This window comes from Peromyscus californicus, unplaced genomic scaffold (genome assembly GCF_007827085.1).
Source record: "Peromyscus californicus insignis strain IS unplaced genomic scaffold, ASM782708v3 Scaffold_11__1_contigs__length_118956290, whole genome shotgun sequence".
Classification (NCBI taxonomy): Eukaryota; Metazoa; Chordata; class Mammalia; order Rodentia; family Cricetidae; genus Peromyscus; species Peromyscus californicus.
In genome coordinates, this window is record NW_026294402.1 from 19,413,040 (window position 1) to 19,438,243 (window position 25,204).

Consider the following 25,204-nt stretch of genomic DNA (forward strand, 5'->3'; position numbering starts at 1 on the left):
ATTCCTCTGTAAAGAAAAACTAAACAGTGGAATTTGCAGACCAAAAGGATGGCTGTAGGAAGAATTATATTGAGTGAGGTAATCCAGACCCAGAAGGACAAATACCACATGCTCTCTCTCACCTGTGATTCTCAGCTCCAAATCCCAGGTGTGAGTGAAGGGTTAATAAACTCCAAACAGGAAGGTTGACTTGACTGATAACTCCTGTGGCAATTTCTGGTCGGAAGATCAGCATACCAACCTCCGCTGGTATCTGCCACTTTGAGACAGCAGGGGAGCTGCAGATGGAACCTGTCATTCCCAAAGTCCCCTTTCCTGCCCTACAAAACTCCCAAGCCCCTGTGCCATGTGTGGACAGTCACCACTCCTGCGGAGAGACCGGTGTCCTCCGTTGTTCTAATTAAAGGGCAATTTGCTGCTAGAGATGCCTGTCTGCTTTTATTTCTTTGTCATTTCCATCCGTTCTGACCTAACGGACAGCATGCAACCTGGAGGAACCACAGAAACCAGGGAAGTGTAAAGGGAACCTATGGTGCGGGGAGGTCGGGAGGGAATGGAAGATCACAGATGTTTTGAAGTGCGAAACTGAACAGAGAAAGGGTTCCAAGCGGGGAGGAGGAGGGAGGCCAATGCAGTACGAGAAGGAGTTTTGAGGGACAAATTACACAAGGGGTGTCTGATAAGCCCTTAAGGAATCATATTATTTTATTTTAACCTGAAATTATATTCTCTCTCTCTCTCTCTCTCTCTCTCTCTCTCTCTCTCTCTCTCTCTCTCTCTCTCTGTGTGTGTGTGTGTGTGTGTGTGTGTGTGTGTGTAAAAGGAAGTTCAGTCAGTTGGGCTGACTATACTCTCCACAAGAACCTCTGACTAATAAAAAAATCCAGTACTAGGCACAAGAAATCCCCCTTCTAATGGTTAGTCAGGGTAGTCCAAGGGACCTCCTTGGCAATGTAGATTAATAATGGAGCCCTTGGTTGCCTGTCAGGGGTCAAAGGCAGTCCCCCTATTGCTACACTTAGAACACATAATTCAAGCTTGATCTGACCTGAAATTTTCTTTCCTGTGGTTTAGCTCCATGGTTCTAAAAGACACCATGGAGGCTATCAGGGAGGGCAGGAATTAAACATTCCTTCCCAGCTGTCACACTTACCTGTGACAGTTACCAGCATGACAGTAGATCCATAAAGGTGTAATAAGTGGCACTCACATGCCATTAGTAACCAACAGCTATCTAATTGTACGTATGGCCCACTCAACAGGAGACAAATCATCCCTGGTCCTGTTTAACTAGCCAGCTGCCCAGGCTAGTGAGGTCATGGAGAAAAGAATCTACTACTGCCACTTTAGTAGATGGGAATAATTCCTCACTACATTCTAAATCTTATTCTTATACCCATAGGTAAGTGTAGCAACTACCCAGACAAGGCAGCCTCTCTTCAGGGCAAATGGAGACATCACAGAAAGTCACAATACAGAGCTCAACATACCCTGGGGAGCCCAGGGGATTCTTTGTTTCTTCATTCATATGTTTCTTCTGTTCACAGAAGACAACTGATAAAATTGTGCATGCGAAAAGATTGTTTGTCCTTCTTTCTTGCACTAAGTATACTGGAGTGAAGGTAAATCACCCAGCCTGGTGAATTTTCAGCAGTCAGGAATGGCTAGTGGAAACTCCAGAGCAACACTATTGCCCTGGCACCTGTCGGAAAATGGCATCTGGATCCATTGGTTGCGTGGTAGTCTAGAACACAGTCCTGTTTCCCTTTGAGCCAGTGCCAGGCTGCAAGCCAGCCCTAGCAAGCTCACTATGCTGGAAGCTACACAGTAGTCCTATAGTGGGAGCACTAGTACCCTAGCATGAAGAGACTGAGTGGTTCATGGAAAATAACTGCATTACAGAGGACAAGATGGGATAGTGTTCTCCAAACATGTTGCTGTACTCAACAGTGCTCTTTTGATAAAACAATTGACACAGTAATGAGATTGTTACATGCTTTGTTTATTAGCATTTCATTATTACAATCCCCTTCACTATCCATGACCAACTGGTATTTTCTTGGAGCAGAAAACAGTGGACCTTCAAAGATCCTCTCAACCATCTATAAGAAATGTGTTTATATCATGCTAACTCTTAAATGTCTTATGGATTTTCAAAAGCATATTTTAAAAAAGCCAACAATGATAGATCATGTAAGGAGTTTAAGCAAAGAAACTATGAGAGAGTGGGAGAGGACACTCCTAGAAGCCAAGAGGTTCAGAGGTAAAAATTCCTGTACTAAAGGTGGGTTGTCTCCATATGAGTTGTTGATAAGGAAGATCCCTGAGCCTCAGGAACCTTAAAGGCTATTTATTGCCACTGCCCTTGTTTACATACTAGAAAAAGATGCAGACTCCTATTGATGAAGACACCACACACTTTTGCTATGGAAACACTGGAGACATTTAGCAGGAACTGAGCTAGAAGCTCCATTTCATAGTTTAGAACGTGCCATGCAGGCTGCTGGAAGAGCACTGTACCAACAGTACTGCTGAGATGTGGTCCCTGCATGCTATACTGCCAAGATGCCAAGCAAGGTACACTCAGCATTCAATAAAGGGATGACTATTATGTGTGCAAATAACTGGTTTCTGATTGGACATAAATCTCACTCCATGACAATGAACCCCTCCCTGGAAATAGAAACCAATATAAAGACCTGTATCCGGGGAAGTGATAGGTGATAGGCATCAGTGGGGGATGGGGGCACTGTGATTTTGATAAATGGGTGTGATATGCCTGTTAAACGACCTATCACATTTGTGTTTATTCCCATGCATTGCTGCTACCAGTCTCATTAAGAGAGAGAGACTTCTGTTTTGCAGTGTGGAGTGCTTACTGTAGAGATTCATAACTGACTGAAACATGTCTTGATGTTGCATTGCAGTAATACATTTTTCTGAAAATATCTTTTCCTGGACCTCACAGTCAAGTTAATAATATGCCTTGAAATCATTTAAGGCTACATACTTAACCCGTTGTCTTACTGTGTACTCAGCCTATTTAATCTTCGTTTAAGAAGACAATGTAACCAACCCTACTGCGCCTTGGTTTCCCATGCAACCAGTTTTACACCTAACCTAAATGCACAGCTTTAACCTTGCTATGTCTTTTTCATGCCCCTGACCCAGAATAATGTATGTGTGTACATGTGTATTATGGTAATCATTTGCTAAAACAGTCAACAGGTTGAAAGTACTCTTAAACAAAATAAATGTGTAAGACAAATTACTAAACGGTTTTATTAATAAAAATCCAGAGCCAGATATTGGGATGAAAAACTGAGAGATCAGAGAAATAGGACAAGCCACAAGCCAACCTCACCTCACTGACACCTCGGCTTCCAAAGAGACCTACTTTCTGTATACCCATGCCTATATGCCTTTCTGTTCTGCCGTCTCATTTCCTCTCTCCTCCCAGCTACATCACTTCCTCTTCCTACCTAGCTCTGTCACTTCCTGTCTATCTGTACAGACCTCCAAACCTTTATGGTTATAGCTGGGATTAAAGGCATGTACCACCATGCCTGGCTCTGTTCCCAGTGTGGCCTTGAACTTACAGGATCCAGATGAATCTCTGCCTCCTGAGTGATAGGATTAAAGGCATGTGCTGCCATTGCCTGACCTCTATGTTTACTATAGTGGCTGGCTTTTTCCTCTGATCCTCAGATAAACTTTATTAGGGTGCACAATATATTGGGGACACAATGCATCACCACATAAGTGTCCAGTGAATTTTGGAAACAGTATGTGGATACAGGTTGATAATACCTGCTTGCAGTTTTGAGTGCTATCTGGATCAGTAAAGTGACTCCTTCCCTGGAAAACTCTGATAAGACTTCTGTAAGGAATCCCTCATTCCTTTCCCATACCATGTTTTTCTGTGTAGTTCAGTAAATGCAGAGCAAAGCTTTTTATTAGAAACAGGCACAGAATCAGGCACACACAGGAACAAACCAGAGCAGACATAGACAGACAACAAGGACAGACAGACCAGATATACACAACAGACAGACAAACAACAGACAGGCCACTAACCACAAACTACAGACAGATGGAACACAGAGAGATGTGGAGATTTCAAATTTGGGCTCAATCTTGGTCAAACTAAGCCAAGAGGAAATATCCCTCGTTCTTTAATGTGATATCGACTCATTTTGGTGCCGTCTCCGAGGTTTCTTTAATGTGTTAACCAACACAAGCAATGCAGTTTCTGACAAAAGCGATTGAAGGAAGAGAAGGTTTCCTTCGGCTTATAGTTCCAGGGGATCCAGTTCATCACAGCAATAGAAGTATGGTGGTAGGAGCAGGAAGTAGCTGGTCTGTCATACTGAATCCACAGCAGGAGGCAGAGAATAACGGGAGCTTGTGCTAAGCTCACTTTTCCTTTTGTATTCACTCTTGGAGCATGGGCCACAAAATGGCACTGCCCACATTTAAGGCACATCTTCCCACCTCAACCCACCTTATTTAGAAGATCTCTTCTATTCATGCCTGGAGAGTAATTTTAGTGGTGATTTCAAATTCAATCAAGTTGGCAATCACATTGCTCAAGTTCACCCTAAATTAATGACTCTTACTGTGTGGCATAGTGGCCCAATGCTTAACTCTAAATGGTAGAAATGAGTTAGATATCTATGGCAGCTTCTTATGAGCTCAGGAAATGGTACAGGAGAGGAGGCTGAAAGAATATGACAGCTGGAGAGAAGGGTGGAGTGCCCTTGCAGGTCTTTCCCTCCTGGAGAGAGGAAGAAGGTTTGGTCGGTGATTGGTGTCCTATGTGGAGTGAACAGACTTTTGCTAATGTCTCAGCATGAAATGTTGAATAACACTCAAATATAGACTTTTGTGTAAAGATATGTTTTCAATTGTTTTGGTTATAAATGTTGTCGTGGGATTGTGATCCCTAAACACATGTTAGACTTTCTGAGGAACTTCCAAAACAACAAATAGCTTAAAGTGGCACAAGAAGAAAGGGAAGCTCTCAGTAGTCCTGTAAGATGAAATCAAACCAGGCATAAGAACCCTTCCAAAGAGAAAGGCCGAGGAGGATGAGGTTTACAATTACAAAAGAAGAGAGAAACATGTATTTTAATGGGATTTGTTAAATCTGAAGGTAAATTTCGAGAGTATTGTTATCTTAATGATTCTAAATTTTAAATCATTATCTTTCTAGTTTTAGGTCTTTATTTGTTTATCAAAAATGCTTCATATTTTTTCAGTGTACTTTTGTTAAATTTACTGTTTCAGATTATTTTTATACTATTGTAATTGGAATTATTTTATTTCATTTTTAGTTTGTTTGTTGCTTTTGAATACAAAAGCAATCAATTTCCATTTTGTTTTGTCTTTTAGCCTTTCTAATTATGTTTCTCATCTCTGATATATTTAGACATGTAAATTGAACATACTCTTGCATGTGTGTGTGTGCACATGTGTGCATGTTCCTTGATATCTTCTGTGCTCTGGTTTGGATGTGGTTTCAATGTGTCTCCTATGTTCTCATGTGTTGAAGGCTGGTCTTCATTAGAGAAGTGTTGTATGTGAAATCTTCAGGAGGAGCATATGATAGAATTAATCTGCCACTGAGGATGCTACCCTCAGAAAGAATTGTTAAACGAAACAGAAGAGTTTCATTTAGAAAGATTGAGCATGGCTCATGTCTGGTGCTTCTCTCTGGCTTCCTGTCTCAGCATGTGACCCTCCCTACTGCATGTCCTCCCACCAGATGTCATCCATCATATAATGCTGTTGAGTGGTCTCACAGACCAATACTGAGGCTGCTAATGAGTTCTTGAATCTCTAGAAGTATAAGATAAACTTTTTCTACATAGTACTCAGCTTCAGGTATTTTGCTCTAGTAATGGAAAATGGACTGATGTCTTCTATGTAGCAGATCATGTCATTTGTGCTTAGGAATCATTTTACTTTGTCCTTTCCTACACAGGTGAATTTACATCTTTTTTCCCATAATTGCTTCAGCTAAACCCTCCAGTGAGAAGTTGTTGATCATCACATTTTATTATTGTTTATGACTAAAAATTATTTATTTATTTTGGTTTTGGTTTTTATATCTGTTTGCTTTTTTATTTTTTGAGACAAGGTTTCTCCATCTAGCCTTGTCTCCAGGCTGTCCTGGAACTCACTCTGTAGACCAGGCTGGCCTCAAACTCATAGAGATTCACCTGCCTCTGCATCCCAAGTGCTGGAATTAAAGGTGTGCGCCAATGCTGCCTGGCATAACCAAAATCAGGTTTCAATAATGCTTCGTAAAGTGTGATATATGTGGGTGTTTAATGAATATCCCACGGCTTAGGATTATAGATTTGCTGGGAATTTTATGATGAAAGGGTGATGAATTTTTGTCAAAACCTTTTCCTGCTTTCATTGATATATTGACATGATTTTTCTTGCTTATTTTTCATTATGGTAAATACCACTGACTTCTCATATACCACATTAAGCATATTGTTTCTCTTTCTTCTAGCTTTTATGGCTTGTGATGAGAAATGAGCTGTTAGTGTTGTTAAGGATTCCATGTATGTGTTGATTTCATGTGCTTTTATCTTACTTTCAAAATTCTCTTTGTCTATTGACAAAGAAAGAGGTACTTTGTAATTTTTAAAAAAAATTATACTGCTTAAAGTTTTTGGATTTCTCTCTCTCTCTCGTGTGTGTGTGTGTGTGTGTGTGTGTGTGTGTGTGTGTGTGTGTGTGTGTGTGTGTGTGTGTGCATATGTATATACATGTTCAAGTATGGGGGAATATGTGTGCACATGACTATGAAGGCTAAAGGTAAACCTTTGGTGTCATTTTTAAGGGCTGTCTCCTTTGTGTTTTCGAGATGGTTTCTCTCATTGGCTTAGAGATCTCTAACCAGGCTAAGCTTGCTGCCAATGAGCCTTTGAGATCCATCTATCTCTGCCGATTTAGCACTGATGATATTACATCACATATATTCAGTACATTGCATGACAGAAAATAATTCAGAGTTGAAACACATAATAGAGTATTGATAACATATATGTACTCCTGATTTCCAGTTTGTTTTTTTTTTTATCTTACAGAAATTTTACAGAAACTAGGCAAATTACAAAAGTTTTTCAGTTGTGGGAAGTTATAAAGGATACAACTGTGATAAAAGGTTTAATGTTAAAGCAAGTACTTGTGTTTCCTGTTAATTTTGTTAGGATTTTACAATTAAGTGCTCTCTTAATTATTTAGTTGAGTTGAAGTCTCTGAATGGCCCTCTTAGGCTCTGGTTAAATAGAATTATGACTAAGTGAGATGAATTTGTGAATGAGGGAGTAAGTTTATTTATGCTTGATGACATTGCTTTCTCAGATGATAAAATTTAAAGATTCTAAATTTTCCTTAAGTGTAAATGCTACATTAATGTATAAAAACTTAGAAAAAGAACAGTGAAGCTAATTAACAGTAGTTTCTCCACATGTTTATTACCCTCTGAGGTACACATCTTCTATAAACATAAAGTTTATAGATGTTTTACCAACTTAACATTATCCAGACTAAGATTCTTCGCACAGGTTTTGTAAATTTCTGAGCCGTCTTTGTTTTGTCTTAAGCTTTCCTTCTAGAACTTTGTGATGCTTCCCTTTGCTCCTTAACAGGGCGGAGCTTCTAACAGCCTAAACAGTATTCTGAGAAATTAAAAACAGACTCCAGGTGAGCTCAGACTAAAGTTTCCTCCTTCTAAATCAGTCAGTGGCTTACGTTTGGTGAAAGGGACCTTTTGGGCACTGGCTCCCTGAAGCTGACCACTCCCCCATCATAGGAGTTGAGATGAGACTAAGGAGGGAAAGCCTCATTCAGATAGGGGGCAAGCTAAACTTAGGTCTAGGACCAGATCACACTTTTTTCTTTCTTTCTTTTTATTCTATGTGTCTTGATCCCATTCATTTCCCCATCCCTTTACATCCACCTTCCACCCCTGTACTCCCCTCCCAACATAAAACAAAATTTAAGAGAAAAAGGAAAAAAAATAAAAAAGGGAAAAAATTAAAAATCTTGTCATGGAATCTGCAGTGTGACACAGTGAGTCATGCAATAAACCCCTTTGTCTATATATCTTTACTTACAAGTGTTCATTGCAAAGAGCCATTGGTTTGGTTTGAGGCCTCTGGTTTCTACTACACTGTCAATGTTGGGCCCTCACTCGGACTCTTATTGGATATCCTGTTGTTGCTCTGTGTTGTGGAGATCCTGCAGCTTTGAGTCTGCGGGTCTGGTCCCTTCATGTACTACAACAGATCATAGATGGGGTAGATGCTGGGGTGGGCCAAGTCATAACACTGGGTCTGGGCTTGGGCAGCTGTAGGGTTGGACTGCCAGCCAGACCTCTCCTGTCCTCACCATCAAGGTGAGCTCTCCAGCATTGCCCCAGCTAATTCACTTCTTGCAGGAATGAGTGAGGGATAGGGCCAGTTCTCCTGCTTTCATACCCCCAGGGTTGGCTCTCCCACATCTATACCATTAGGGCCAGCTCTATTGTGTTTCCCAAGTGAGATATGGGTGGGGGGCACTTCTTGCAGGTGCTGCAGCTGGTGAGGAGTAGGGACAGCCCTTTCACTCTTATGACCCCAGGGCCAGCTCGTCCACCTGTCTTAGGCATTGATGGATGGGAGGTAGAAGGAGGACATTTCTCCTCGGCCCATGCTACTACATATCTGATGAGTAATGGGGACAGATCTCTTTGCTCATAACATTAGGAATGGGTCACCCTCACCTCTGACCACTGGGCAGCTCTGCTGTGCTGCCTAGGTAAGGGGCAGGGCCCATTTTCTGGGAGCTTCAGCTGGTAAGGGGGAGGGTCAGCTCTCTCCTCTGTTGTAGGTGGTAAGGGGGGGGCATCTCTCATCCTCCCACACCATCACATGGCAGAAGAGTAGTGGAGACAGCTCTCCCATAATTACAACTTTGGGGCTGGCTCACCCACACCTCGGCCAACAAGGTTGGCTCTATTGTGTTGCCCAGGTGAGGTGTAGGGCCTGCTCTCCCAGTGTTGCAGCTGGTGAGGGCAGGTACAACTCTCCTGCTCTTGTGACCACAGGGCCACTTTTCACACCTGCCTCGGGCATTGATTGGGTCTGGGGGGAATCTCTCCCCTGCCCATGCCACCACAAGACATATGAGTGATGGCGACACTTCTCCCATGCTCACAACTTTGGGGCTGGCTCACCCATACCTGTGCTAACAGGGTTGGCTCTATTGTGCTGCCCCGCCAAGGTTCAGGGCCTGCTCTCCCAAGTGTTGCAGCTAGTAGGGGTTAGGAACAGCTCTCCCACTCTTATGACCACAGGGTCAGCTCTCCCACTTGCCCCAGGCATTGATGGGTCAGGGGAAGGCAACTACCCTGCCCATGCCACCTCAAGACAGATAAGAAATGGGGACAGCTTTTCCCTGTTCACTACTTTAGGGCTGGCTCACTCACACCTCTACCTACAGGGTTGGCTCTATTGTGTTTCCCAGGCAAGGTGCAGGGCCTGCTCTCCAGCTCTTGTGATGTCAGGGTAGGTAGGCAGGCAGCTTCCCACCTGCCCCAGGCATTGATGGGTGAGGGGGCAGATCATACTTCTTGATAGTTCAGTTGCCAATTTACAGGTGCATAAAGTCTCATGAGAGCAATAGGATCCTCCCCATTTAATACAATGATTTTTAATGGGCCTCCAAAACCTCAGAACTCCACGTCTGGTCCCACACTGATCTCCAAATCTCTCCAGATTGGTAACTGCTGGTTGAATCATATAGCAGATTTTGGGAGCTTGCACATGCCTTTTGACAGAACCCCTTTCTGACTCAGCAAGATCTGAGGTTGGATATAGCTCCCTGCTTCCTATCTTGTCCAAGAATCATTGGTAAAGACCTAACCACCATTTGCAAAGGAGCAAGGCACATCTAAGAGCACAGAGCATCCTGATTATCTTTACTACATTGGCCTGCTGTTGTGAGAGAAATGAGGGCATTTGCTGTCCTTATGACTTTGGTCATATCTCAGAATGTCAGCTTCTTTTGGTAACTCTGAGGCTGCCACAGCTGCTAGTGACATCCCTAACCATTCTGTTGCAGTTTTTCTTAAATCATGAGTAATGATCATCATTCTGCTCCTGCTGCTTCTATTTTCATAATATCAGAGTTCTTAGGGTCATAGCCTAGGCCCTGGCAACCTCAACAAGACTCAGCCATCCATTTTTCTGTAGGCCAATTCAACAGACAAGTAATAGTGAAGACATCAATTAATTAAATAGAAACAAAAATCATATACTCTACTGAACTGGAAAAATATGAAATATTTTTCATATATGGATGAATTTCTAGATGAGTGTGACCTACAAAAGTTAAATGAGGATGATATAAATAATGTAAGCAGATTTATAACAATGAAATTGAAGTAGTAATAAAATATCTCCCAATTGAAAAAGGCCAAGGTCTAAAAGAATTCATTGAAGAATTCCACCAGATCTTTAAAGAATAACTAATGCCAACACATCTCTAATTGTTCCTGATGTGAAAACTGGAAAAGGACACAACAAATATATTATAGACCAATCATTTCCCTGATGAATACAGATGCAAACATTCTTGCAACCCAAATTCAAGAATACACAAACAAGTCATTCATCATCATCAATTTGGCTTTAGTCTAGAGATTAAGGGATTGTCTAGCATATGTAAATCAATAGATTTGATTAATCACATATTGATTTAAGAGCAGAAACCACATGATCATTTTAGTAGTCATAGTAAAGGCTTTTGATACAACCCAATTTTTCTTCAGGATAGAAGTCACAAATGGGCTAGTGATTGAGGGAACATGTTTTAACAATAAAGTCTATCTATGACAAACAAGTAACATTAAGCTAAATGAAAAAAAAAAACAACTCAAAGCATTTCTACTAAATCAAGAACAAGAGAAGGATGTCCACTTTCACCAGTCCTATTCAGTGCAGTGCTTGGAGTCCTAGAGTGATTTGACAAGAGACAGAACTGGGATACAAATCAGAAATAATTCAAAATATACTTGCTTGTAGGTGATATAATTCAATACATAAAAGACCCTAATGACTCTACCAGTAAACTCCTAGAATTGATAAACACTTTTCTCATACAATATGTCCTGATTACACTTTCCCTTCTCTCTACTCCTCCCAGTTCTTCCCCATCTCCTTACCCATTGGGTCCAATTCCTTTCTTTCATTAGAAAAGAGTACCCTTCTAAGATATAACAATGAAACATAACCAAATAGAATAAGATAAAACACAAAACCATCACATTTACACATGTTTAAACATGTCTATTGCTACTTCATTCATAATAGTCAGAAATTGGAATCTAAATGTTCCTCAGCAGAAGAATGGATAAAGAAAATGTAATACATTTATACAATGGAGTATTACTCAGTTGTTTAAAAAAAATGACATCAAGAGATTTTCAGGCAAATGAATGGAACTATAAAAAAAATCATCTTGAGTAAAGTAACCCAAGCCCAGAAAGATCAATATGGTATGTATTCACTTATATATGGATATTGGCTGATAGATAAATGATAACCAAGCTACAATACATAGACCCAGAGAGTTTATGTATAGAAAAAGGGACTAGGGGGAGACATGGGTCTCCCTGAGAGTGGGAAATAGAATAGTTCTGTTAATGATAAAAGAAATATAGGTGAAGAATGTGGCTGCTTTTTGCCCTTGTCCAAAGGGTTTACCTGAGGCTAAAGTGAAGAGTTTTGGATGAATTCTGTGGGCAGAGAAAATCTCAAAACAGCCTAATATAGACTCTGTCGTGTGGTTATTAGTCTTAACTCTGATAAAGATTTATAATGAAAAGGAGCAAGCTGAACAAATAAAAGTGCAAAATGTACAGACTGAGAAAAGGGGCACCAGGAAGTGGACTAGAGCTGAATACTGTGTTCAAGGAGATAAATGGATTAAGAAATAGAATAAAGTAATCCCAGCACTTGGGAGGCAGAGGCAGGCGGATCTCTGTGAGTTTGAGGCCAGTCTGGTCTCCAAAGCGAGTTTCCAGGAAAGGCGCAAAGCTACACAGAGAAACCCTGACTCAAAAAATACCAAAAAAAAAAAAAAAGAAAGAAAAGAAAAGAAATAGAATAAAGGGAGTGGTGACCTCAGGGTAAGATCCCACCCAGTTAAGTTTCCAACTTGTGAAAAGAAACTTAGAGCCCAGTGTCATGGTGTGTGCTTTTAATCCCAACACTTAGAAGGCAGAGGCTGGTGGATCTCTGAGTTTGAGGCCAGCTTTGTACAAAAAGCAAGTTCAAGGACAGCCAAGCTTAGGCAGTGAAGGTAACAAAAACAGAAACCTGGTGAAGATAGAATTAAATGAGGGGGCCATATTCCAGCCCCAGCAAGCAGCAGAAATTGGCAGCTTTGGGTACCTGGTTCTGGATTTAAGGATAGAAGAAAGGGTCTATGGAATTTACCTCTGTGTCTAAGAAAAACATCCAAGGCCAGGCATGTGTCAGGGGTATCCCTGAATGGAAGCCTAGAGAGACCATTGTGTGGAACTGTGAAGTTGAAGCCTGGATTGCCTTGGAGACCCCAAGCTGTTAGAGATGCCAGAGTTGTGGGATACCTGTTGAGGAAAGCTGCTAACAGGGAGTTGAAACAGCCCAAAAGAAAGAAGTGTGTTGTAGCCAACAAAGCTGAAAAGAGCTGGAGATCTGAAGAGAATTTTGACATCAGACTTTGAGATGAAGAGTTTGGAGTTTGCCCAGCTGGTTTCTGGTCTTGCTTTGATCCAGTATTTCTTTACTATGCTCCCTTCCCTATGTTTTGGAATGGTATTGTATATCCTGTGCCATTATGTGTTGGAAGTATGTGATCTGTTTTGTTTTTAATTTTGATTTTGTAGGGGAATTACAGTTAATAGATTGTATTAATCTCCAAAGAGACTTTGAACTTCGGACTTTTAAACATTGTTGAGACTGTGATAGACTACAGAGAGTTTTGAAGTTGGACTGAATGCATTTTTGCATTATAATATTGTTACAAGCTTATGGGAGCCAGGGAATGGAATGTGATAGTTTGAGTGTACTTGGCCCCCATAATTCAAAAGGGAGTAGGACTATTAGGAGATGTGGCTTTATGGAGTAGTTGTGATCTTGTTGGAGGAAGTGTGTCCCTGTGGAGCCAAGCTTTGAGGGCTCAAATATGCTCAAGATACCACCCAATGTCTCAGTCTACTTCCTGTTGCCTGTAAGATGTAGGACTCTCAGTTACCTCTCCAGCACCATGTTTGCCTATACACCACCATGTTCTACCATGATGATAATGGACTGAACCTCTGAAGCTGTAAGTCACCACTCAATTAAATGTTTTCCTTTATAAGAGTTGCTGTGGTCGTGGAATCTCTTTACAGCAATAGAAACCATAACTAAAATAACTTAATAACTGAGTCTCTAAGCCACAGAATGGTGCCACACAGCTCTGTCCTTTTAGTAAAACTACTTGACAGTTGTCAGGAGCACTTGCTGCTGCTTCAGAGGACTGACTGGAGTATGGTTCCCAGCACTCACCTTTAGCAGCTTATAGCCACCTGTAACTCCAGGTTTGCTAGATCTGACATTATCATCTGACCTCTGACATTGTTTGAACATACATGCACATACTCATATACAGATAAAAACACACATGAGTGCATATAAATAAAAATAAATATTTTAATAACAGCAGCAACAACAAACTATTTGAAAGAGTTTTCTGTGATCATAAAGTCTGTGTACTAAAAAGTGAGTAAAGGCTCTGGTTAGTTTTTCTTGGGGGCTAATTGTGTCACTGTCATCATGAGAATACCATGTCATATTGATTTGTCCTGGTTTAGATTCAAACGGGCAACAGTCCATACAAGAGCTAAAGAAAGGTTATTTCCTGTCAGTGAGATGGACCCACCCCTTTTCATGGGATATGTCACAACAAGCCTCATATTCATGATCTGAATTCCTCCTTTCTCCTTTACCTTCACAATAAATCCTTAACTTTTGTTGCGGCTGAAAAGCTCCTTGTGAGCCTTTCTCACCTGTTTTCCTGTTTTCTGGTCAAGTGAAAATCTTCTTTTGAAGTTCAAGTCCTTGTGAGCCTTAAGGATTCCATGGTTTTAAGAGATTAAAAAAAAAAAAAACAACTCAGCTTGGCACAAGATATTAACACCAGATGCTCTAGGTATCCATCCAATCCTAAACACATGTGTATATGAGCAACACTAAATGACTCAGCAGGTTGTATTTATAAGTTGATGTGTGTAACAATAATAATTAAAAAGTAAGAGGTTATGAATTTGAGATGGCATGGGGGAGTTGGAGGGAGTGAGGGGGAAGAAATGATGTAAACACAGTAATTATATATGAAATTCTCAGAAAGTAAAATATAGAAATGATTACAACTGAAGAGATACTGAATTTATTAGCAATATTAACAGGAAGCACTGATTGTTTTTATTATTAAGCTTTGATTTAGTAATAACCCCATTCCAAATCTGAATTACAAAAAAATAGAAAATTTATCAATGAAAACAGAAACAAACAAAATCCCCAAATAGTTCTTTAGGAGGCAAACTGAAGTTTTCAAGCTCTACCCTACTCCACCTCTCAGATTTTATACAGGCCATCCCATTTTTCTCAAAATACTTTTTTTTTCTTTTTTATTTCTTTGAGTCTTGGATTCTCCAATTTTCCTCATTGCCTCATTCTGGGCTCCCTAGAAGATCAAAGATCTTCTCTCAGGTTCTTAGTTTTGAATTCTCCAATTTTCCTCATTGCCTCATCCTGGGCTCCCTGGAAGATCAAAGATCTTCTCTCAGGTTCTTAGTCTTGGAACAAAGCAAGACTTGACTTGCAGCATTGCTTTTCATTGTACGTTTAGTTCCTGCTGATATCATCCACTAGGATGGACATGGATATGAATGTCATCTACAGATTGACTTGTGCTGATATCATCCACTAGGATGGACATGGATATGAATGTCATCTACAGATTAACTTGTGTTGATATCATCCACTAGGATGGACATGGATATGAATGTCATCTACAGATTGACTTGTGCTACATTTCATTAGGCTATGCACTATAAACTACAGAAAGGTATGCTTCACTGAGTTGGAGCTTTAGTACACACACACACACACACACACACACACACACACACACACACACACACACACGAGGACCTAGAGTGTCAATGTAGTCACTTCCTGATTTATCATTACTTGAACTCTGCATTATGCTGGCCTAGTAGGCAGAAGTTTCCTCACAGAAAGACAGAGAACACTGAAATTCTACGGAAAGCCAAGTGTTGTGAATACACAGACACAATGGTATTTGTCGTTCCCTTGCTGTGGTAAAATACCTGAGAAAATAAAGGAAGAAAGGTTTTGGTTTTATGATTTCAGAGCTTTTCCTTCATGATCACTTAGGCCTGTTGATTTGGACATCTTAGGAACAAGAACATCATTGCAGGAGCACGTGACGAGTAGACTAGCTTGTGGTTGTGGGAAGTCAAGAGACGAAAGGGAACTAGAGTACCCATAGTGTCACAATATTCTGTGTTCCCCAACTAAGCCCCATTTCCTACAGTTCCCACCACCTCCTAGTAGTATGTATCCTGAACTTAAGTTAATATGGGGCACAAAAAGCTGCAAATGTGATAAAGATTCTACCATGCTGACTGAATGATGAGGGTGTCAGTCATTGTGGAGAGCTGAAATGTTGAGGGTCAGGAGCCCAATTATCTTAGGCTATCTTTAGCTGCCTTAATAGCAATTTATGGCATAAATGTGTTTGACCTAACTTGGTTGTGACTATCAGGTAAAGATAATTCTTTTTGGAATATATAAATAGACCCTTAGCTTCCATTAAGCCGAAGGCTAAGAAAGTCGTCCGATAGCATCTGGATCTGTGGCAGGGGCTTTGCCAGAACCTGCCTACCTGAGGTTTGATGTTTAAAACACCACTGTGTTTTAAAAATGCCTTAATTCATAGCTTTCTTTGTTCTGTTACTATTTCATGAAGCAGCTACTACATAAAAACAAGAGGTAACCTAAATCCATGTTTTTGGCTATGGTCACTCATATTCGGCTGCAGAGTAAGCTATCTCTTATTCATTTTGCGGTAGGGTCTGTGATTTTTGACAACAGGATCCACTAGTGTATTGATCCATTGCTGAAGTTGGAACCCTCATGATCTACTCATCTCTGAATACTACTGCATTAGGGACAAAAATATCATCACATGAGTCTTTGGGGCATATTCTAGGCCCAAGCTATAACAAATAACAAGTGAAAGCTGTGTACAATTTAGCTCATGATTGTCTTCCATTCTTTACTGAGAAATTGGGAAACTCTTAGTCAGTAGAAGTCATGAAAACTGCCTTTTTTATAGTAGGGTGTGGTGGTTTGAACAGGAATGGCTCCCATAGACTCATGTATTTGAATGATTGGCTATAGGGAGTGGCACTATTAGGAGGTGTGGCCTTGTTGGAGGAAGGATGTTACTATGGAGATGGGCTTTGAGGTCTCATATATGCTAAAGCCATGTTCAGTGGGACAATTTACTTCCTGTTGTCTGTAGATTAAGATGTAGAACTCTCAGCTCCTTCTCCAGCACCATGTCTGCCTACATGATGCCATGTCCCACCATGAAGATAATGGACTAAACCTCTGAAACTGTAAGCCAGGCCCCATTAAATGTTTTCCTTTTTAAGAGTTTCCATGGTCATGGTGTCTCTTCACAGCAATAGAAACTCAACTAAGACATGGGGGTATATATATATTTTTTTAAAGTAAATTGAGTTCAAATTCTTTTCTCTATATTCACTACTCACACTCTTTCATGCATCATTTACCCATGTCTTTGTACTTTCAAATAGAACACACTCAGTCTCTGCATTTTAGGTGCTGAAAATTCATAAATTAAATACAGAATTCCATGGCCTGTGCCCTAGTTACTGTCCTACTGCTGTGAAGAGACACCATGTGCAAGGTTTCTTACAGAAAGAGCTTATTGGGGCTTAGAGTTCTGAGGGTGAGTTCATGACAATCATGGTGGAGAGTATGGCAGCAAGCAGGCAGACATGGTCCTGGAGCAGCAGCTGAGAGATTACATCTGATCTATAAGCAGGAGGCAGAGAGAGCAAACTGGAATTACATGGGTTTTTGAAACCTCAAAGCCTACCTCTAGTGGCATACCTCCTCCAACAAGGCCACACCCCCTAATCCTTCCCAAACAGTTCCAACAACCAAGGACCAAGAATTCAAATATTTGAAGCTCTGATGGCCATTCTCATTCAAACCACCACATTCCACTCCTTTGTCTCTGTATGTTGGTGGTCATATCATAATGCAAAATACATTTAGTCCAACATCAAAATTCTCCTTGGACTTTCACTCTTAACAGTGTTAAAAAGTCTGAAGTATGCCATCTCTGCTATGACTCAAGGCAATCTCTTAATTGTAACCCCTCCCCCCACACAAAATAAAAACACACTTCCCAAACACAATGACATAGAATATACACTATCATTTTGAAAGGTAGAAATAGTAAGGAAATACTGGACCAAAGCAAGATAGAAACCTGCCAGGACACACTCCAAATCCTGTAGCTCTGTCTGATAATGTCAACATGCTTAGATGGGTCTTCCAATCTCAGTCATTTCAGCTTTGCTGATTGCAACACACTCCTCTCCCTTCCCTGGGCTGGTTCCACTCCCTATCTGTAGCTCTCCTTGGCATATATCTTACTGTTCTGACGTCTCCAACATCTTGGAGTCTCCAACACAGATCAGGCTTCACTTTCACAGCTTCACACAGTGACATGTCCCAGCCTCCATGCAGAGACTCCACAGCCATACGCATGGCCTCAAAAAGCTTTCCTTAACTGTGGAAGATTTCACAGCCCCTTTACTTTTGTATCCTTCCTGACTCAAAAGCCAGAATTTCCTGGTCATTGCTGCCAAGTTCCACTGCCTGCTTGGAATGGAATCTGGGCCCCTCCTTGAATCACATTTGCATAACTTTGATTTGGCCTTTAGAAACAGGTAATTCCTTAGACCTTTCCTTTTCACGTGCTATAGGATTAGCTGGGTAATGTCTTGCCACAAGGGCACCACTTCCTTCATTCTTTCAGCACAAACCTTGGCTCCATCATTAAATTTCCTTGTTTTTCTTTTTCTTCCCTAAAAGTGTACATTTTATATTTTTATCCCCCTTTCTCCTTTTCATTATAGATCTGCATAATAGTTATCACCAATAACCACACGAGAGAGTCAATGTTAGGATGTATTGAAATGTCCTCTGCCAATAAAATTTATCCAAAACTCTTCAATTTAGCTACAGGCAGATTCTTAGGGCAAGGACCAAAAAAAAAAAAAACCACCTCAGTCTTTATCTACTTATCAAAAGAATGGTTTGTAGCCGATTTGCATATATTGTTCCCCACTGAAACCTCTTGAGCTGGGCCCCCATGGCCCACATCACTCTCAGCACTATTGTCTTCCAATTTCTTACTCGGATGCCCTGTTTAGTCTTACTTATAGCATTCAACCACACTTCTAGTCCAAAGTCCCAAAGATTTCCACATTCCTCTAAAATCCAGCAGTCAGGCCTGTCACAGCTTTGTACTTTGTACCAATTTCCTACTTGGTGCTTTGTATCAACTTTGTTACTTTGTCTTTGTTACTTTCCTATTGCTGGGAAGAGATACCCTAACCAAAGAACTTACAGAAGAAACGGCTTAGGGGGGCTCACATTTCCGGAGGGTGAGTCCGTGACCATCATGACAGCAGGCAGGCTGGCATGGCAACCGGACAGCCCTGAAAGCTTGCATTTGATCCAAAAGCAGAAGGTGGAGAGAGGAGAGTCAACTGGAATTTTATGGGCTTTTGAAGCCTCACAGCTCACCCCCAGTTACCTTCTTCTACAAGGCCATACCTCCTACTCCTTCCAACAGCTGAGGACCAAGCATGCAACTCTATGAGCCTATGGTGGCCATGCCCATTCGAACCACTGCAGGTTGAATGTCTGCTTAGCTGTAAAACTGGCACACTTGGCCATAAGTCCCACAGCAAAGGTATTTTGAGATGGGACAGTTGGCAAGCAAATAGATTTGGAAAAAAATCAAGAGGAAGGGGCGATCACCATGGGACAGGTGTCCCTGTATGTGTAAGAGGTTCCAGCAATCTCCATGCACATGCACAGAGAAAAGGCTAAAAAAATGCCAAGGAGAGAAGCCATTTGCAAGAAAGGATAAGGCCTCATCAGAACCCTGACCTCAGGTTTCCATCTTCCTGAAGTATGCACCAAAAGATGCTTGTTGCTTAAAGTACCCAGTCTATGGTGGTATTTGTTAGGGCAGACTTAGCCAGCTACTAATGGGAAGTAAGTTTCCTCAGTGGGTGTCAGAGGGTGGATGAGGGCCCTATGAGCATGCTTTGTTATGCCATCTGTCTGGTATAGAACAGACACAGGTTGTTATCTGTTGGCTGAGGATTTGCTACTCGTTGCTAGCGAGGCTCTTGGGCTGTTGCTGTTGGTGCTCAGAGTGCACTAACTGCGGTCCTCCCGCATCTGTCTTTTAGGTGGGCTGCCAACTCTGTTCCAAGGGAAGGTCCAAAGAATCAAGCATGATGCTGCAGCTTACAAACCTTCAAGGCAGAGTGAATTTACTTTCTCTCTTTCAGCCTTCTACCTTCTCCACTTTCTACTCCTCTGGGCATCTTATCACCTTGCCTGGGTGAGGCAGTCACTCCCCTCTTCCCAATCCTTTTCCAGGTAAAGTTTTATATAGAGTGTTGTGCCATCTCTTTAAAAGATACTGAGAAAAGGGACATCACACTGCCAGGTTAATAGATTTTTGTCTTCCCAGAATTCTTTGTTGACACAGGCTTTACCCAAAGAAACCATTTACCTGTGCTGCCACAGGTTGCTGGAAGACATACATTAAGACAGATGAGCCTGTCTTTTGTTTTTAAGTCTACTCAGTTTCATCCTAGATGTCCACTTTAACACATGTTTGTATTTCCATGTTAACTTCAAGCAGAGAACAGTAATTCTTAATTCAATTAAAATGTTCTCTATAGTCTTAGCTCTATTTAAATAAACACAAGGAGAGGCCCTAAATGTTGAACTTTGGCAGAACAGAAGACCCTGAATGAATGGACAACATACATCTGAAGTCTTCTGATACTCTTACTAAATACAGCTGTATTTCAAGGTGCCTCAGGCTACAAGGGCAATGACTAAGGAATTCTAGAGGAGGTAATTAACTTCCTACATGCTCTCCAAGCTTGCTTTGTGAGAACCTCTCTGACATTCACGTAGAGAAGACTGTAACTTCTGATTAGCATTGTTAAAAAAAAAAAACCCAACCCTGCCTACTTCTTTGCTATTTTCAGAATCGTTTCAGACTTGGGGTGTCATTCCAGCAGGGCTGCAAACGTTGGAGCAGATCCCACAAGTAAATGCGGAGTCTCGGGAGTTACTTTGCTCTTAGTCAGCACTGGTGTTGAGGGCGACTCCTTTAAAGTCTGTCATCAATTTCCCTATTTGTAAAATGAGGGGGCGAGACTGTGCTTGCCAGTTTCCTTCCTTAATTTATGTGTAGTGATCTGAGTTTTCTTATCCAAAGGAAAAGGGAAAATTGTGGGATTATAAAGAGTTCAATAAGGTTTGATTCACACTGGAAACAAAGTTACAACTGAACAAGTTTACTTGTCTGACATCATTTAGACCTTGCTGGGTGCTGTTTTAGTAAGGGTTTCTATTGCTGTGAAGAGACACCATGACCACTGCAACTCTTATAAATGAAAACGTTGAATTGGGTGATTCACTTACAGTTTCAGAAGCTCATCCATTATCATCATAGTGGAGAGCATGACAGCAGGCAGGCAGATTTGGTGGGGAGTAGTAGCTGAGAGTCCCACAACTTGTAGGCAACAGGAAGTCAACTGAGACACTGGGTGGTATCCCGAGCATAGGAGACCTCAAAGTCTGTCCCCACCATGACACACTTCCTCCAGCAAGGTCATATGCACTCCAATAAAGCCACACCTCCTAATAGTGCCATTCCTTCTGAGATTATGGGGGCTAAATACATTCAAACTACTACAGGTGCCAAGACAAACTGTCCTCACATTGCTGACATGCTGAACAACCTTAATGCGTGGATTGTGGTCAAAACCAACACTTCTCTTAACTACATCCTGATGGTAAGCTTTGCTTGTGCTAATCTTTTTCCTGTAGATGATGACTTTCTTCTTGGTCTCAGGAAATGGTGCAACATTGGCTTGAAGTAACAAACACTCTCAACTCAGAAGTCACAACATTTAGTTTCTCATGAGCTTTGAGAAGACAGAATTGGTTAGGTGTTTAATTCCTTCTTGTGTCTTCCATTTGGGACCTGCTGCTCCCATCAGGGAGCATACAGTCTTGATGACTTCCCCATTTGTCTTTTGTGTTATTCCCATGTGAGGATGCCATGGGGGAAAGCAGGTCAGAGAGGCTGAGGGTGATTCTCTAAGGCACAGTACACTTGTGTTTTGTGGTCCTGTGAGCTCTACAGTGAGGAAAGGCTGATTGCTGTTCTCAAACAATGCCTTCATGACCCTTGCCCTCATCCTCTAAGAGAACTCCCTCTCTCTGAAGTTTCCTCGATTGAATGGCCAAGTGAGACCCACTCTCTGCCCTCAGGAACCTGATATTATGCATCCCCTACTCATGTCTTTCTGTAGGTTTCAGGATCCCTCCATCTGAATCTAGTGACAGGACTTTAGACACTTTCCATACCCTCCTTATCCTAGGAAAACCCACATGTCCCTTTGGCCCTGGGAGGAGAAGCTTCATCTGGACAGTCATGTGGGCCCTGTCATTTTCTCGGCGTATCTGGAGAAGTTCAGACAGCTATAGCCACCTTTACCATCCTGAGCTGTAAATTAAACACCAGTCTCCGTGCATCCTGGCATCAGCAAACAGAATTTCAGCACCGGATGAAGGGATGGCTTAGACTCTACCTACTGACCTGCAGGCTTGTAGGCTGCAGGTGCCCATGTTTGCTTTGTGGAAGATCTTCCCTTGGAGGTGGTAATGTCCCAATAAATACAAAGACAGACAGTCACACAGATGCTCATGATAGTGTTAATATTATACCACCAGTCGGCATGCCAGTGAAGATGGGGAGATCTCACAAAGCCCCAGACACAGGTGAGGAGAAACACAATTAGTGCCCGCCACAAGAGGGAGAATCAGTGCTCTCCAAGAAGAGGCCCCTGATAGGTCATCCAATATCAGTGGTCAGTGCTAAGCATGTATATAATACAGGGAACACTAAATGAACTCAGTAGTTTGTAATACACATGCATGCTCATACACAAATATATATACTACATGGATTCAGTAGCTTGCATTTGCATGTATGTACCAGTAATAATTAAAGAAGTCAATAATTTGAGAGAGTGAGGGAGAATCATGTGAGGAGTTGGGGGGGGCAAGAGAGGGGTGGAATGATGTGTATATATATAATATTAACATGAATTTTAAAAAATAAACATTGTCAATAAAAAATATAGTTAACATACTAGATATCAGAGTTTAGCATGGCCAATGGCATATTGGCCAATTGTTGGACAAAATCAGGTCACTCAACATCTATTTAAAATTAAAGTATGGAATATCTCATGTAATATATAATTTTTTGAATACCTGTACCAATCAATCAATGCTCAGCATGAAAATACAATTCCCAGATGTGATTCCTTGCTCATGGAATTTGTTTAAGGAAGATTGCCATGAGTTTGAAGCCAGTTTTAGCTACACAGCAATACCCCAAAAGAGGGAGAAGGTCAGGAGGGAAGGAGGGAGAGAGACAGTCAGAGAGACAGACAGACACAGAAAGAGACAGAGACACAGACACAGAGACAGACACAGAGACACAAAGAGATAGAGAGAAGACAGAGGAATAGAGAGAAAACAGATTTAACTTGAAAAACACACACACTCAAATTCAATGTTCAAGGAGTAGCTTGTGCTGAGTGTATAACAACTTTTGTACCACTGTGAGGCAAAAACAAAATCTCTAATTAGGACTCTGTGCAGCTCCACTACCCTCTTTCCTTGAGCTTCCTTCCAATTATTTAAGATAACCTACAAATTAAGTGATTTCTATTACCTTTTGACTCTGAATTTAGAAGTGCTGGGAAAACCATTCTCTCCCTCCTTTGTCCATGTTCTGTGGGGGTGCCAGTGCACTTCAGGAAGCTCATGCATTGTAGGGTGCCCATGTCCTGCAGGGTGCCCATGTCCTGCAGGGTGCCCATGTCCTGCAGGGTGCTCATGTGCTTTAGGATGCTTCAGCTGAAACTCACCATAGAGGGAGGTACATCCTATTATCCTCTTTAGTAATAGTAGAGCCATGCATATTGGAAAAATCATAAAAGTGGAAAATATTTTAATTGCCCTTACATGAAAATGTATTTTAATGACTTTACTTCTGAGTCCATAAAGTCTTAGGTCTTTTGTAGCTATAAACGAATTACACATATGCTTTGCTAATATATTTTATCAACTTATTCCTCACAAACACTATGCTTATAATTATTATATGTAGATGTTATCCTATGTGTCGACATGCCACTTATTCATTAAAGCCTTTTTAAATATTAACTTTGTAGCCAATCATGGTTTAGGTACTGGTGTTGAAAAAGACACAAGAGCCAATCATTTATCCATTTAGGAGGGTAAATGATTACAGTAGAATACTGTGTTTGTCTCACAACAGTTGCCCACATGTTCTAAAGGAAGAGAATAAAAAATACATTTAGAGATATTGAAGGAAATTAGGAAGGAAACATAAAGAATGGGTTGAGGGGTAGGCAGGGATCTAGGGATCAATGCTTAGGATTTGAAGAAAATCAAGAAGCTTCAGGGCTGTGCGTGGAGAGTTTGGGGGCAGACAACAGGCCCAGGGCACCCATGGGGTGAGGGGGCAGACAACAGGCCCAGGGCACCCATGCGGTGAGGGGGCAGACAACAGGACCAGGGCACCCATGCGGTGAGTGGGCAGACAACAGGCCCAGGGCACCCATGGGGTGTGGGGGCAGACAACAGGACCAGGGCACCCATGGGGTGTGGGGGCAGACAACAGGACCAGGGCATCCCTGCACAAGCCCCTGTGTGCAAAGGCCTCAGTGCTTATTTCTGCATGTTGTAAAAGGTGTGAGTATTTCTCAGTTTTCCCAAAACTATGACTGAATTGTTCTGAAATTATATACTAAATAGTGCTTTGTTCTCACAGAATATTCTGTGGAGAAGCTGGCTTTATCATATATAAATTGTACTGCTTCATCTGAATGTAACCACGTATACAGGACCTATTATTAATTTTTTGGAGAGTAGTGCCACAGTTTTAAAAGTATTATTGCATTTCTTTGTCCTTTCAAACTCTTCATAAGTCATCCTGACTTCATGAGTGAGCCTGTCGTCAGAGTTTCTCTGTCAAGTAATTATTTTCTAGATTGTTCTAATTCTAATGCGGTCTCAAAGGAATCTAGTCTCAAAGTTCTCTTTGGATATTTTAAAACGCCAATTTTTTTCTCTATTCTAAAATATTTAAAGCAAATAGCTTCGAGGATTTGCAGAACCAGTCATTGACTTCATTGCGTTCTCTCTTACCTGTGGCCTTGGGCCAGGTAAATCTTGCACAGATGGCTGGAAGCCAAATCGTGCAGATCATTGGGAATGTTTTGATGCTGCTTTTGCTCCTGTTTTGTTTAGGTTTCTTCACACAAATTCACCATAGTTTCTCAAATGAGTTAAAAAATGCTTTAAGAAAAATGTATGGGGCTTATTCCAAATCTTCCAAGTGGCATAATTTAATCTACAAAGCAGATCTGCCGGTTATATGCTAAGTTCCTGCATGGCCCACAGAGGCATGCCTGTGGAGGCTAAAGATGACCAGGCTTCTTGTTTTATGCTCATTCCAGGGTGACAATAGAGCTCTGCAGATTTTTCTTCTTTTTTTCTTCCTTCCTTCTCTCTTTTTCTTTTTTGGACCTAAAACTTGGAAGAACATATACCTTAAAAATAAAACATTTATGAAAGGGCCTTACTCTGAGTCCACATTAGTTTCACCTGCGGCCCTA